We start from the raw sequence: 14,987 nt of genomic DNA on the forward strand, positions 1-14,987 counted from the left end.
CCTAAGATGCGACTTTAAGGTTTTACTACTTACGTATAAAATACTACACGGTCAAGCTCCTGCCTATCTTGCCGATTGTATTGTACCATATGTCCCGACAAGAAATCTGCGTTCAAAGAACTCCGGCTTATTAGTGATTCCCAGAGCCCAAAAAAAGTCTGCGGGCTATAGAGCGTTTTCTATTCGGGCTCCAATACTATGGAATGCCCTCCCGGTAAAAGTTAGAGATGCTACCTCAGTAGAAGCATTTAAGTCTCATCTTAAAACTCATTTGTATAATCTAGCCTTTAAATAGACTCACTTTTTAGACCAGTTGATCTGCCGTTTCTTTTCTTTTCTTTTCTACTCTGCTCCGGGGTGGACCGCTAGCCTGTCCATCAGATGGGGACATCCCTACGCTGCTGACCCGTCTCCGCTCGGGATGGTTCCCGCTGGCCCCACCATGGACTGGACTTTCGCTGATGTGTTGGACTTTCACAATATTATGTCAGACCCACTCGACACCGAGGATGTCGTTGTGGCTTGTACAGCCCTTTGAGACACTTGTGATTTAGGGCTATATAAATAAACATTGATTGATTGATTGATTGATTGATTGATTGATTTGCATCACTGAACTCTGCAAAGCAATGTGCTCTACATACAACACACAAACAATGTGCTCTACATACAACACACAAACAATGTGCTCTACATACAACACACAAACAATGTGCTCTACATACAACACACAAAGACAAAGATATGTTTCTAAGGGCCAATTTGTTTTTGGCCAGAACAAATTGACAAAACTATTTTAAATAGCTGCAACATAACATACATAAGTAACAAACAGCATAATAACAGCATAGCTGAAAAGCAAGAAAGGCACACACTACATACACAAAGCCTAACCAGGCGTTTTTTCCTCAAGGAATTCTGACACAAAATCATGTCTGAAGCTCTGAAAACTCTACACATTTCCCCAGTTTTAGTTTAGAGATGAGGAAAGATTGGCCTGGCCCTCTAGCATCCCTCTTTATGTTTGTGAACTTTATAGTCTATACATTTAGAGTGATGTGATAGTCAAACACTCTAGAAGTCTAGAATGAAAGAGTATATAAGAGAATTGACAGCAACGTTCCCTCTAAGGTGCGCCGCGCCTGTGCAATTGCGCACTGCTCAAGCGTCCTCTGCGCACGGCAAATCTATGCCACGCACAAGATCAAATAAAAAAATAAGTGCATAACAATTTTCGACACACGGACACGACAGAGAAAACAGTTTTCGTCATCATTGTTCAAATATTGTAACGTCTGTCGAGACGCTTTGAGGACATAAATTCCATCCATCACTTTACTGAGCAAAACTCTTTATTGTCGGCCATAAACACATCACCAAAACATTAGTAAAAAAATGATATCTAGCAAAAGTGGTCATTTTCTGCAGTACAAACCAGACCAAAAGCAACTTTGTTATATCAACAGCAGCCGCTCGCTCTTTCTCACTTGCGCCAACACATGCACATATGGCACTTAGCCAGCGATGCGTTTACAGCCACACAAAAAGTAGGACAACTCCAACACCACACATAAAGTGTCATTCCAGGTCGTTACACTATGATTTACCAATCAAATGTGTGCTTATTCTAGTGTCATTTATTAGGAATCTTCATTTATAAATATTAATCATTAAATGCTGTTAGTATATTAAATAAATACTAATAAAAATATATTTTTTACAAGCAGGAAGTTGCAGGAATGTACACATGATCCCCTGCTTACATCTCATTGTGCAACATGTGAATGTTTTAATGGGATTTAATGTCTGAAAGGGGTACAAATGATTTCCAAAGCAGGACCTCCACCCAGACAAACAATACAAGTACACAGTTCATGAAAAACAATATTTGTTGTTATTGTCATTGTAAGTGGGCCTAAACACTTGTATTACAAATGGAAATGACTGCTGTAATTTGATTATAATAATAAGAGAATGTTGTCTGTCTATCTGTGGGCCCCCCCCTGCGATGAGGTGGGGACTTGTCCAGGATGTACCCCACCTTCCGCCTAAATGCAGCTGAGATAGGCTCCAGCGAACCCGAAAGGGACAAGCGGTAAAAAATGGATGGATGGATGGAGATTAAAGTTGTTATTTAGTCAGGTTTGGGCCAGGTGTGCTGCTGGTGTAGCCACAGTGTGCACGTCTTATGTTGCTCACATGGCCTCCACTCAATGCTCAGGGACTTTTTGCGTTTGCTCACACATGAACAATTAGAGGGAACATTGACTGACAGAGTGAGTACCTTCAGTGCTGAATGATGAGCAGAGGCAGAGTTAATCCTTAAGTGGTGGTGGTGGAGGGAAAGTAGCATTGGAGTCTCTGTCTCTCTTTACTAGCTCCGTCGAAGCATGTTGCTTATGTAGCTTGTTTCAGCACATTTGAATTGCTGTTTTGGGTAGTAGATGGGATCTTTGATCCAAAGCACAATTTACATTTAACTAAAATGTTATTTTCTTTGTGCTCGACAAAAGGAAAGTAGTGAAAATATCTCCATGTAACAAACTCGACTGCAGCTCCGCCATGATCAGACACGCCCCCCTCCCCCCTCTCTCTCTTCCCTCCCCACACACACACACACACACACACACACACACACAAAGAGCGTACGTCTCTCTGGGTGGGGGGGCGTAATGTTGTAACAAATAATATTTCTATTAAATAGGCTTTGCTTTGCATTTTAATTAACGTGGGATTATTTTTTGTATTTAAAAATAATAGTACCAACTTTTTTTTTTTTTTCTCCAACATTTGTGGCACTGGCGTGGCGCCCCCTGATGGACGGCGCCCTTAGCATTTGCCTATACGGCCTATGCCACGGGCCGGCCCTGACTGTGTTACATGGCCTTTCCTTTTAACAACACTCAGTAAACGTTTGGGAACTGAGGAGACACATTTTTTAAGCTTCTCAGGTGGAATTTTTTCCCATTCCTGCTTGATGTACAGCTTAAGTTGTTCAACAGTCCGGGGGTCTCCGTTGTGGTATTTTAGGCTTCATAATGCACCACACATTTTCAATGGGAGACAGGTGTGGACTACAGGCAGGCCAGTCTAGTACCCGCACTCTTTTACTATGAAGCCACGTTGATATAACACGTGGCTTGGCATTGTCTTGCTGAAATAAGCAGGGGCGTCCATGGTAACGTTGCTTGGATGGCAACATATGTTGCTCCAAAACCTGTATGTACCTTTCAGCATTAATGGCGCCTTCACAGATGTGTAAGTTACCCATGTCTTGGGCACTAATACACCCCCATACCATCACAGATGCTGGCTTTTCAACTTTGCGCCTATAACAATCCGGATGGTTATTTTCCTCTTTGGTCCGGAGGACACGACGTCCACAGTTTCCAAAAACAATTTGAAATGTGGACTCGTCAGACCACAGAACACTTTTCCACTTTGTATCAGTCCATCTTAGATGAGCTCAGGCCCAGCGAAGCCGACGGCGTTTCTGGGTGTTGTTGATCAACGGTTTTCGCCTTGCATAGGAGAGTTTTAACTTGCACTTACAGATGTAGCGACCACCTGTGGTTACTGACAGTGGGTTTCTGAAGTGTTCCTGAGCCCATTTGGTGATATCCTTTACACACTGATGTCGCTTGTTGATGCAGTACAGCGTGAGGGATCAAAGGTCACGGGCTTAGCTGCTTACGTGCAGTGATTTCTCCAGATTCTCTGAACCCTTTGATGATATTACGGACCGTAGATGGTGAAATCCCTAAATTCCTTGCAATATCTGGTTGAGAAAGGTTTTTCTCAAACTGTTCAACAATTTGCTCACGCATTTGTTGACAAAGTGGTGACCCTCGCCCCATCCTTGTTTGTGAATGACTGAGCATTTCATGGAATCTACTTTTATACCCAATCATGGCACCCACCTGTTCCCAATTTGCCTGTTCACCTGTGGGATGTTCCAAATAAGTGTTTGATGAGCATTCCTCAACTTTATCAGTATTTATTGCCACCTTTCCCAACTTCTTTGTCACGTGTGGCTGGCATCAAATTCTAAAGTTAATGATTATTTGCAAAAAAAATTTTTTTTATCAGTTTGAACATCAAATATGTTGTCTTTGTAGCATATTCAACTGAATATGGCTTGAAAATGATTTGCAAATCATTGTATTCCGTTTATATTTACATCTGACACAATTTCCCAACTCATATGGAAACGGGGTTTGTATACAGTGCAAGTTTTAGATCTTTGAGTTCAACTCATGAAATTTGGGAGCAAAAACCAAAGTTTTGCTTTTATATTTTTGTTCAGTATATATTATTGTCTCAGACAGAGAAAGAAGAGAGCAAAGCAAAGAGTCAGCACTCCCAACACATTTTTCTCACTTTTGGTAATTTCTGCACATGTTCTGCTGTTTTGTGTTTGGTGTTTTGTTTGGTGCACACCAGGGTTCAGATGATCACTTTTGACCAAATTTACTGTATTAGCAGAGCAAACACACCAGAGTTTGTTTTAACCGATCCAATAACATCAAGTTTGAATGCAACCTTATTTTATCAATTCATGTGTATCTATATAGTGGGGGGCCCGGTCGCTGGTGGGGCCTGGCTGTCCCCTGTTTTCTCGTTGGCTTGGGGATGGCTGTCCCCTGCTTCTCCCGTGCCTTGTCCTCCGCCGGGTGCCTCTGTCTATGGCCTACTGCTGGCCCTTCCGGGCGGCACGGTGGGCCCGACTGTGGGGTTCTTGTCACTGGCCGGCCAGGCTGTGTGGGGCCGGTGGTCCCTTGTTCCCTGGGCGCCACACCTGCTGTTTTGGGTTGGTCTCTCTGGGTGGCTGGGGCCGTACTCTTATGAGGGACCGTTAGGGACATTATTCAGAATTACCTCTTACATACACCACTGAAATGCTCTCACATAAACAACTGAAATGTTTTTCTCTCACACACACTACTGAAACACTCTCATACACACTACTGAAACACTCTTATACACACTACTGAAATGCTCTCACATAAACAACCGAAAGGTTTTGCTCTCACGCACACTACTGAAACACTCTTATACACACTACTGAAACACTCTTATACACACTACTGAAATGTTCTCATACACACTACTGAAACACCCTAACAGCCCCTCATATACTCTGGCTCTCGCACATACTGGGAGACAAATATATTGTACATACAAATACACATTTATACTCACATACACACAATTAAACATACATACGCTCCCACATACACACACAAATACAGTACATACCTACACACTCAAAGTTCATACACCCACACGCACATTCACTGTACAAACATACTGTACATATACAAGCACTTATGCATACAATATAAATCCATTTAATAAAGTCAAATACAAATATGGTAACAAGAGAAGTATCCCACACTTCTCTTTTGTAAAGTATATCTGTATAGCCGATATGGGCATCTACATCAACAATATGATTTGCCTGAGTAGCTGGATAAGACAAAAAAAAGACTGGTCAATGGGACATTTAGAATCTCCAACATGTGAGAGAAAATATACACTAGCACAAGTAATACATGCAAATTCCACACATACTGTACTTCGGGATTGGAATCTAAAACTGGTTCTTGTTCAGAACTAGTTCCCAGTGTATCAACTCCTTGGAATCGCTTGCTATTTTTTCAAATTATTCTCTTAACAATTACTGTGGGCGGGAATTATGTTATTACGCAATGTCCTTAGTGACGTTAGATAGCAACATGGGGCCCACGGCGGCAGAACCGCTCAAAAGTATTTTTACAATAAAACAGAGCTACTTGCAATAATTGCAAGGCGGCTATTTTATCAAAAGAACAAAACATCTGAACACACAGCATGCAATAACTGTAAATACATGTTGCGTTTTTGAACCGCTCCGATCTCATCCAAGCAGCAGTCACCTGGTGTAAGTACAACAGGTACTACTAACAAAACACAGCCTATCATGTTAGTGTAATACCTGTTGAATTGTAATGAATGCCTTCTTATTTAGATAAGAATGTGTTACGGCGCACGCCCAGTCTGCTTCTCCCTCCTCAGCAGCAGCACTTAGAGGCTCTGCTGCAAGCACCGCAGGACACGCCCCCACACGCCTCCACAGCTGGAGGCAATCCTCAATCAACACACCTGGTCTTGACGAGAGGCAGCAGCATAAAGGCTCACTCCGCTGACTACTCCACGCCGGAACGTAGCTCTGATTCAGTAAGCTTCACGTCTCTGGCTCCTCACCTGTGTCTCTCTCTTTTGCTCACTTTGTCTCCCTCGTGCCTAGTCCTTATTTGTCCTTGTCATCTCCTGTTCCCACAGTACCTCCGTGTCTCCGCAGTGAGCTGTGCGCCTCACCTGCCGATCTTCCCCCTGGACTCTGACTGCCTTCCTCGACCTTCGACCCCTCGCTTGGATCCCAAACCTCTTTTGCTTCGCCCATTCCGGACTTGTTTGCTGCCACAACCAACACGCACTTACAACAACCGCTGGTAACTTATATTTGGTTAACTTCCACACATAGCCCTGCATACACACACATAGTAGCATACACACCCTACGTAATCATCAAGCTCAAATAAAACCCGTTGAGCTAGACCTCCTGTTGTCGTGCCGTCTCCTTCCCCTTGTCGTATGTAACAGTGCGTTCCGGCCATGATGGAACCAGACGGCACGCGGAGATCTCAGGCCACCCCTCTGTCCCGAGCCCCCTTGACACCTGAGATGTCTGCCATACTGACAGTACTCCAGCAACACCAAGACCGTTTCTCCAGATTGGAGGACCATCTGGACGTCGCCTTCTCTAGTCTGCTGGCTAGATTGAACACCCTCAGTCCAAGCCAGGTGACACCCCCCACGCCTGACCTGGGCACCCCAGCAACACCCTCCACAGGAGAACAGCCTCAACCTTGGGAACCCAAGATTGCCAGCCCTAAATCTTTCGAGGGGGATTTTGAACTTTGCAGAGGCTTCCTGGTGCAGTGTGAGTTCATTTTTCAACACCAACAGTCTCGTTATGCTACCGATGGTGCTAAGATAGCATTCATGTTTTCGTTGCTTTCGGGTCCAGCATTGAAGTGGCCACGGCAGCTATTAATAAGACTTTGGGACTGAGCTCCGATTACGTTGCCTTTCGAACTGAGTTCCTAGCAGTCTTCGACCACCCAGCCGATGCAAGGGACGCTGCCGCTAGGCTGCACGGCATCCGGCAGGGCTCCCGCTCCGTGGCCGCTTACACGCTGGAGTTCCGCACTCTGGCAGTTGACAGCAAATGGGGAGACAAAGCACTGCAGAGCGCTTACAGGAGAGGCCTTAGCGAGACCATAAAGGACGGCATACTGCGGGACCAACCTTCCTCCTGCCGTGAGCTCATCGAACTGGCCCTGCTATTCGACCAGAGACTTCTAGAACGTGCCGCAGAGAGAGATCTTACCGCTGCCAGCTTCACATCGACACCCCTACCCCGACCTGCCGACCGATGCCCCGCAGGACAGACATTTCCCCCTATTATGTCTCCTACTACCATTACGGAGCCGATGCAGATAGGCAGGTCTCGATTGTCAATCGAAGAACGGGAGAGAGGATTCCGGCGACGTCTCTGCCTATACTGCGGCCTAGCGGACCACATTATCCGCCACTGTCCTTCACGACCGAAGGATCTGGCTCTCGAACCAAGGGGGATCCTGGTGAGCCATACCGCCGTACCCACCTTAGAAAGAAAAAAAATGGATCTTGGCCTACTTTTTCCCGCAACCTTGGCCTGGAACTCAGGGACATTATCAGTTGGGGCCTATTTGGACTCCGGGGCCGACGAGAGTTTAATCGACCTGGATTACGCCCGACAAGCCGGGATCCCCATGGTTCCTCTCGATACCTTCATCTCTGCTCAAGCCTTGGACGGACACCCTTTGGGCCCCATCAAACACCGCACTATACCCCTGTCGTTGACCCTCTCGGGCAACCATACTGAGACCATCAGCCTCTGGGTACTGGATTCCCCAGTAGCCCCCCTTGTCCTCGGCCGCTCCTGGCTTTGTCAACATGACCTCCACATATCCTGGTAATCTGGCAAGATACTGGCATGGAGCACCCCCTGTTACGTGCACTGCCTCAGGTCGGCAGCATCTCCCCCTTGCAAACCCAAGCCCACTTCACCACCTTCCGATCTCTCCCGTGTTCCTTTGGCTTACCATGACCTGACAGCTGTCTTCAGCAAGGAACAAGCTCTTTCTCTCCCGCCCCACAGACCCTACGACTGTGCGATCGACCTGATCCCCAACGCGGTCCTCCCATCCAGCCGCCTGTATAATCTGTCTCTCCCTGAAAAGCAAGCCGTGAGGGACTACATCTCAGAGTCTCTCGCATCCGGGATTATCACCCCATCCAAGTCTCCGGTGGCAGCAGGGTTTTTTTTTGTTAACAAGTTCTTAACGCATTACCGTTAAGAACAAGTACCCACTACCCCTCCTGAGCTCCTCTTTTGAGCCCCTTGCCCCTGCCACCATTTTCACAAAGTTGGATTTACGTAATGCCTACCACCTGATGTGCATCAAGGAGGGTGATGAGTGGAAAACGGCATTCAATACGCATTTGGGCCACTTTGAGTACCGAGTCATGCCGTTCGGACTCACCAACGCACCTGCCGTCTTCCAAGCCCTTGTGAACGACGTTCTAAGAGACATGATCGATCGGTTTGTTGTCGTTTACTTAGATGACATTCTAATTTTTTCTAAAGATCTACAGGAGCATCACCGACACGTCCGCCTCGTTCTTCAGCGACTCCTGGAGAACCGCCTTTTCGTGAAAGCCGAGAAATGTGAGTTTCACGCAACATCTGTTGACTTTCTGGGCTTTATCATTGAAAGAGGCCACATGAAGGCTGACCCCAAGAAGGTGGAGGCAGTGGTGGAGTGGCCCCAGCCTTCTACTCGGACGGAGCTGAGGCGCTTCCTGGGATTCGCAGGATTTTACTGACGATTCATTAAGGACTTCAGTAAGTTGGCTGCACCACTCCATGCTCTCACGTCTACAAACATTCCCTTTCAGTGGACCCGAGAGGCCGGGATGGCCTTTTGGAGCCTCAAGAGGAGTTTTGTCTCCGCCCCCATTCTTGTTCACCCTGACCCAGACTGTCCGTTTATTGTGGAGGTGGACGCCTCCGATTCCGGGATTGGGGCGGTGTTGTCTCAGCGCTCCAAGTTGGACAACAGTATCCATCCATGTACTTATTTTTCCAGACGCCTTTCGCCCGCAGAACGTAACTATGATGCCGGTAACAGGGAGCTGCTGGCAGTCCACGATGCTTTAACGGAGTGGAGACACTGGCTTGAAGGGGAAAAACACCAATTTCAGGTCCTCACGGATCACCGCAACCTCCTGCATGTCCGGTCCGCTAGAAGGCTGAATGACCGGCAGGCCCGCTGGTCCCAATTCTTTTGCCGGTTTGACTATGTCCTCTCGTTCAGGCCGGGCTCCCGCAATACTAAGGCTGATGCCCTGTCCCGGCAATTCTCGGAGGAGCCCGCTTGCACCGTCTCAGAAGAACCCATCCTTCCTCCGGCCCGTATTATCGGCATGGTCACCTGGGAAGTGGAGAACCAGGTCCAGGCTGCCCTGCGCTCCAATCCCGGACCTGGGGGCGGACCCCCCAACAAGCTCTTTGTTCCCCGAGAGCTACGTCCCAGAGTTCTGGACTGCGGGCATTCTAGCATCGTCTCCTGCCATCCAGGATTCCAGCGCACACTCTCCTTCATCCGCCGGCGGTTCTGGTGGCCATCAATGGCTATGGATACCCGTGAGTTTATCGCAGCATGCAGTACCTGTTCTCGCAACAAGTCTTCCCACAGACCGCCGGCGGGCCTACTGTGCCCCCTTCCTGTCCCCGGTCGTCCCTGGTCACACATCGCGCTGGATTTCATCACTGGATTTCCCCCATCCCGAGGTAACACCACCATTCTTACCATCGTTGATCGCTTCTCCAAAGCCGCGCACTTTGTTCCTCTGCCTAAACTTCCTTCTTCTTCCGAGACGGCCAACCTCCTTACCACTCATGTGGTCAAGCAGCATGGCAAACCCATGGACATTGTGTCTGACCGTGGCCCCCAGTTCACTTCCCGGGTGTGGCAGGCATTTTGTAAGGGGATTGGGGCTACGGTCAGTCTTACATCAGGATACCACCCACAGAGTAACGGGCAAGCGGAGAGGACAAACCAATGTGTGGAGAACATGCTACGCTGTGTGGCCGCCCGCCAACCTGCCTCTTGGAGCAAGTTCTTACCCTGGGTCGAGTTTGCCTACAATTCTATGAAGGGCTCGGCCACCGGTTTGTCACCATTCGAGTGCTCCCTCGGTTATCAACCCCCGATGTTTCCCCAACAGGAGGCCGAAGCGGTCGTCCCTTCTTCTCGCAGGCACATCATGAGATGCCGTCGGATTTGGAAGACCGCCCGTGCTGCCCTCTTGAGGGCCTCCGAGAGAATGTGCCGTAGTGCCAACCGGCGGCGCATTCCGGCTCTATCCTACACTCCTGGACAACAAGTCCTGTTACGGGCCAAGGACCTCCACCTACAGGTACCATCCCGTAAACTGGCACCCCGTTTTGTTGGACCGTATACGGTGGAGGCCATCATCAATCCAGCATCTGTTAGACTGTCTCTTCCCCCCTCTGTGAAGCGACATCCGGTGGTCCATGTATCCCAGATTAAACCTGTCTCCAGTTCTCCACTCTCTTCCCCTGACCCTACCCCCCCCCTCCTAGAATTCTGTATAACGGTGACCCAGTGTGGACCGTGAAGGAGATCCTCGGGGTCCGTCGGCAAGGTAGGGGATTGGTATTTTTGGTAGATTGGGAGGGTTATGGTCCAGAGGATAGATCTTGGGTGCCGGCCTCCTACCTTGCTGATCCCTCCCTTCTGGAGGACTTCTATCAGGCCAACCCTGGAGCTCTCCGGCGCTCGTCGGGAGCCTCGCATAAGAGGGGGGGCACTGTTACGGCGCACGCCCAGTCTGCTTCTCCCTCCTCAGCAGCAGCACTTAGAGGCTCTGCTGCAAGCACCGCAGGACACGCCCCCACACGCCTCCACAGCTGGAGGCAATTCTCAATCAACACACCTGGTCTTGACGAGAGGCAGCAGCATAAAGGCTCACTCCGCTGACTACTCCACACCGGAACGTAGCTCTGATTCAGTAAGCTTCACGTCTCTGGCTCCTCACCTGTGTCTCTCTCTTTTGCTCACTTTGTCTCCCTCGTGCCTAGTACTTATTTGTCCTTGTCATCTCCTGTTCCCACAGTACCTCCGTGTCTCCGCAGTGAGCTGTGCGCCTCACCTGCCGATCTTCCCCCTGGACTCTGACTGCCTTCCTCGACCTTCGACCCCTCGCTTGGATCCCAAACCTCTTTTGCGTCGCCCATTCCGGACTTGTTGCTGCCACAACCAACACGCACTTACAACAACCGCTGGTAACTTATATTTGGTTAACTTCCACACATAGCCCTGCATACACACACATAGTAGCATACACACCCTACGTGATCATCAAGCTCAAATAAAACCCGTTGAGCTAGACCTCCTGTTGTCGTGCCGTCTCGTTCCCCTTGTCGTATGTAACAGAATGACGAGAGAATGATTTTGACCGGCTCCGAGGCTGGCAGTAATATCTCCAGTTCACGTTTGCCCCTAGCCAAATGTCAAAGACGAGGTTTGCGGTAAAAAGCTTGCACTCATTTGCCACAGTAGATGCTCTTTTTTTCAGTGGGCCAATGTTCAAGTGGCGTAAGAGAAAAGTTGCATATTTTCCTCGCACCACATTTTCCCTCAGCTATTTCCATTATGCAGGTGAAACTAAAAAAATAGAAAATCGTAAAAATTCCAGTCATGTCAGCAATTCAACTTCAAATGTGAAACTAATACTGTTTGTAATATTAACTCATGACATGGCAAGTGAGACATGACAAGCCTTTATTTATTAGAATTTTGATGATCATGGCTTAAAGGTTTCGAAACCCCACATTTTCTGAAATTTTGAATTCAAGGTTAAAGTTATAAACTGCAAGCCATAATCATTAACAGTATAACATATAAAAACATATATCTCACTTTGCATGTAATGAGTTAATATCACAAGTTACTTAATAGCCGATATGGGCATCTACATCAACAATATGATTTGCCTGAGTAGCTGGATAAGACAAAAAAAAGACTGGTCAATGAGACATTTAGAATCTCCAACATGTGAGAGAAAATATACACTAGCAGAAGTAATACATGCAAATTCCACACATACTGTACTTCGGGATTGGAATCTAAAACTGGTTCTTGTTTTCTGAAATTTTGAATTCAAGGTTAAAGTTATAAACTGTAAGCCATAATCATTAACAGTATAACATATAAAAACATATATCTCACTTTGCATGTAATGAGTTAATATCACAAGTTACTAAATGTTATATTCTTGTGTAACTTCCACATGTTTTATTTTGTAAAATTCTACAGAAGAACATTTATTTATTATATTTTCTTAAAACATTTTTTTTTCTATGCTACGTATGTTCCTATTCAAGAGGAACTGCACTTTGATTTGGAATTTTGCCTATCGTTCACAAGCCTTAGGAGAGACAAGAAGACAAACTTTTGTTTTTTACATTTTAACATGTAAATATCAGCTTGTCCTAAATGGCTGGCAATGCAGCTAATAGGAGGAATCAATTCTACCTCTAAAAATGCATTTAAAAACCGTCACCAATACTTCAATTACGTTCAGTAACCTGTATAATAACCTAACTGTAGCGACATTGTTAATGTAAAAGCGAACACTGAGGAACTATTTTTCCAGCGGAGTAACACATCGGCATGCTTTGGTATCAGCCGTAAAAGCTAACTATAGCAAGAGATAAGCTTGCTTCTACGACAGCACTCAAATCACGTTTGACTTTTTTCATGCATAACACAATGTGATAGGGTACCAATCTGTACTGATTGAAAAACATGAACAGTCATATTACAGTATCCGAAAAGTATTAGCCCACATTTCATGTTTTATTTGTACACAACTCAATTATATGTAGTTGTACTAAAAATAGCATTGTGTGCTGCATGTATCGTGATCAATATGGTGATTCACTCAATGGACAGTTGTGAGTTTGGTCCAGCTGGCCGGGGATGTTTTTTCCGGTTTATTTTGGGTAAGCACGAATAGCTCGGCTCCAAGTTCTACATTTACATAGCCAAGTCACACCGACCTCACTCTCTCGGCTTCCATCTGCTCCAATGTTTCACCCTCTTCTTCGTGCTCGCTCCTAGAAGCAGTAATTCATCCTCCGTATATTCAGCTTCGAAAAGATAAGATTGTGAATCTGCATTTGTCCAAAAAAAATCGTCTTTGTTGTTTGTTGCCAAGTCTGCCATGATTAGAAAGCACTTGTGTTTGTTTCCAGGGGAACACACATTTGTTGCCGGAAGTCGGAAGTGGGCTGTTATGAAAACGAAAATAAATGTGCAATGGAAAGAAGTTCTGGCAATGCTTAAAATGACCAAAATATGGTAAATACTAGTGTACATATTACATATTATTATGAACGTGTCTGTTACTACATTATATTTAGACTTGCAGTGTGTATATAAAACGTTGTTGGAGGGTTTTGAAGTTGTTTTAAAGGGCTTTGAAGGATACAACTGTGACTCCCATTAGTCGCATCTTCCAAGCCTTTTCCATCATCTATCATCAATCCTAAAAAAACAGATGTGTCTTCTCTCATAATGATTGTGATGAAAGGCAAAATCAAAAAAAAAAGTGCAGTTTCCTTTAAAGACTTCACTGTAGGCTTTGCAATGTCATGTTACCTGTAGACCAAACTAAATGGATGATAATCCACCTTTTTGTTCTTTTTTCCAAATAAGAATCAATAAGAGAACCAATAAAGAACCGAATCGTTAAGCAGAATCGAAAGTGGAATCGAAACCGGAAAAATCTTATCAATACCCAGCCCGAACTGTACTGTATTCTTTTCTCAAAACTATTATTAATCTACTTGTTAATTTACTTTTAATATCTGGTTAATGTATGTTGTAACATGGTTTTATCTACATATCTGTTAAAATGTAATAAGCATATATTTCTATGTTGTTTGGATACTTAGTTTTGGGCGATACTACACATTTGGGTTATCGATCCGATTAGTTACAGGGGCAGTATTGGTCATACCAATGCTGACACTGATAGTTCAAGTTTTCAAGCTCACTGAATGATTTCATTTTTGATCACAATTTTAATCAGACAAAAACACTGGATGAAAATATCAAATACAACTTTGGGGAGTTCAAGTACTTTGTTTACAAGTGAAGGAAGAATGGATCGTGAGATCGACAGGCGGATCGGTGCGGCGTCTTCAGTAATGCGGACACTGTATCGATCCGTTGTGGTGTAGAAGGAGATGAGCCGGAAGGCAAAGTTCTCAATTTACCGGTTGATCTACGTTCCCATCCTCACCTATGGTCATGAGCTTTGGGTTATGACCGAAAGGACGAGATTACGGGTACAAGCGGCCGAAATGAGTTTCCTTCGCCAGGTGGGGGGGGGGGCTCTCCCTTAGAGATAGGATGAGAAGCTCTGTCATCCGTGAGGAGCTCAAAGTAAAGCCGCTGCTCCTCCACATCGAGAGGAGCGAGATGAGGTGGTTTGGGCATCTGGTCAGGATGCCACCCGAACGCCTCCCTCGGGAGGTGTTTAGGGCACGTCCGACTGGTAGGAAGCCACGGGGAAGACCCAGGACACATTGGGAAGACTATAGCTGTGTCCCAATTCAGGGTCTGCATCCTTCGGAGGATCCGGCCTACGCAGCCTCAGAAGGCTGGACCTTCAGAGGCACCTCCGAAGGATGCGTCACCCGTTGTTAAATGGGACAGTCTAGCCTGCGGAGGATACTTACATTTGAAAGTGTATTCGCTGCCGGTGCTGGTGCCGGTGCTGCTGCTTGTATTTGCCGCCAT

Source organism: Entelurus aequoreus, linkage group LG07 (assembly GCF_033978785.1).
Source record: "Entelurus aequoreus isolate RoL-2023_Sb linkage group LG07, RoL_Eaeq_v1.1, whole genome shotgun sequence".
Lineage (NCBI taxonomy): Eukaryota > Metazoa > Chordata > Actinopteri > Syngnathiformes > Syngnathidae > Entelurus > Entelurus aequoreus.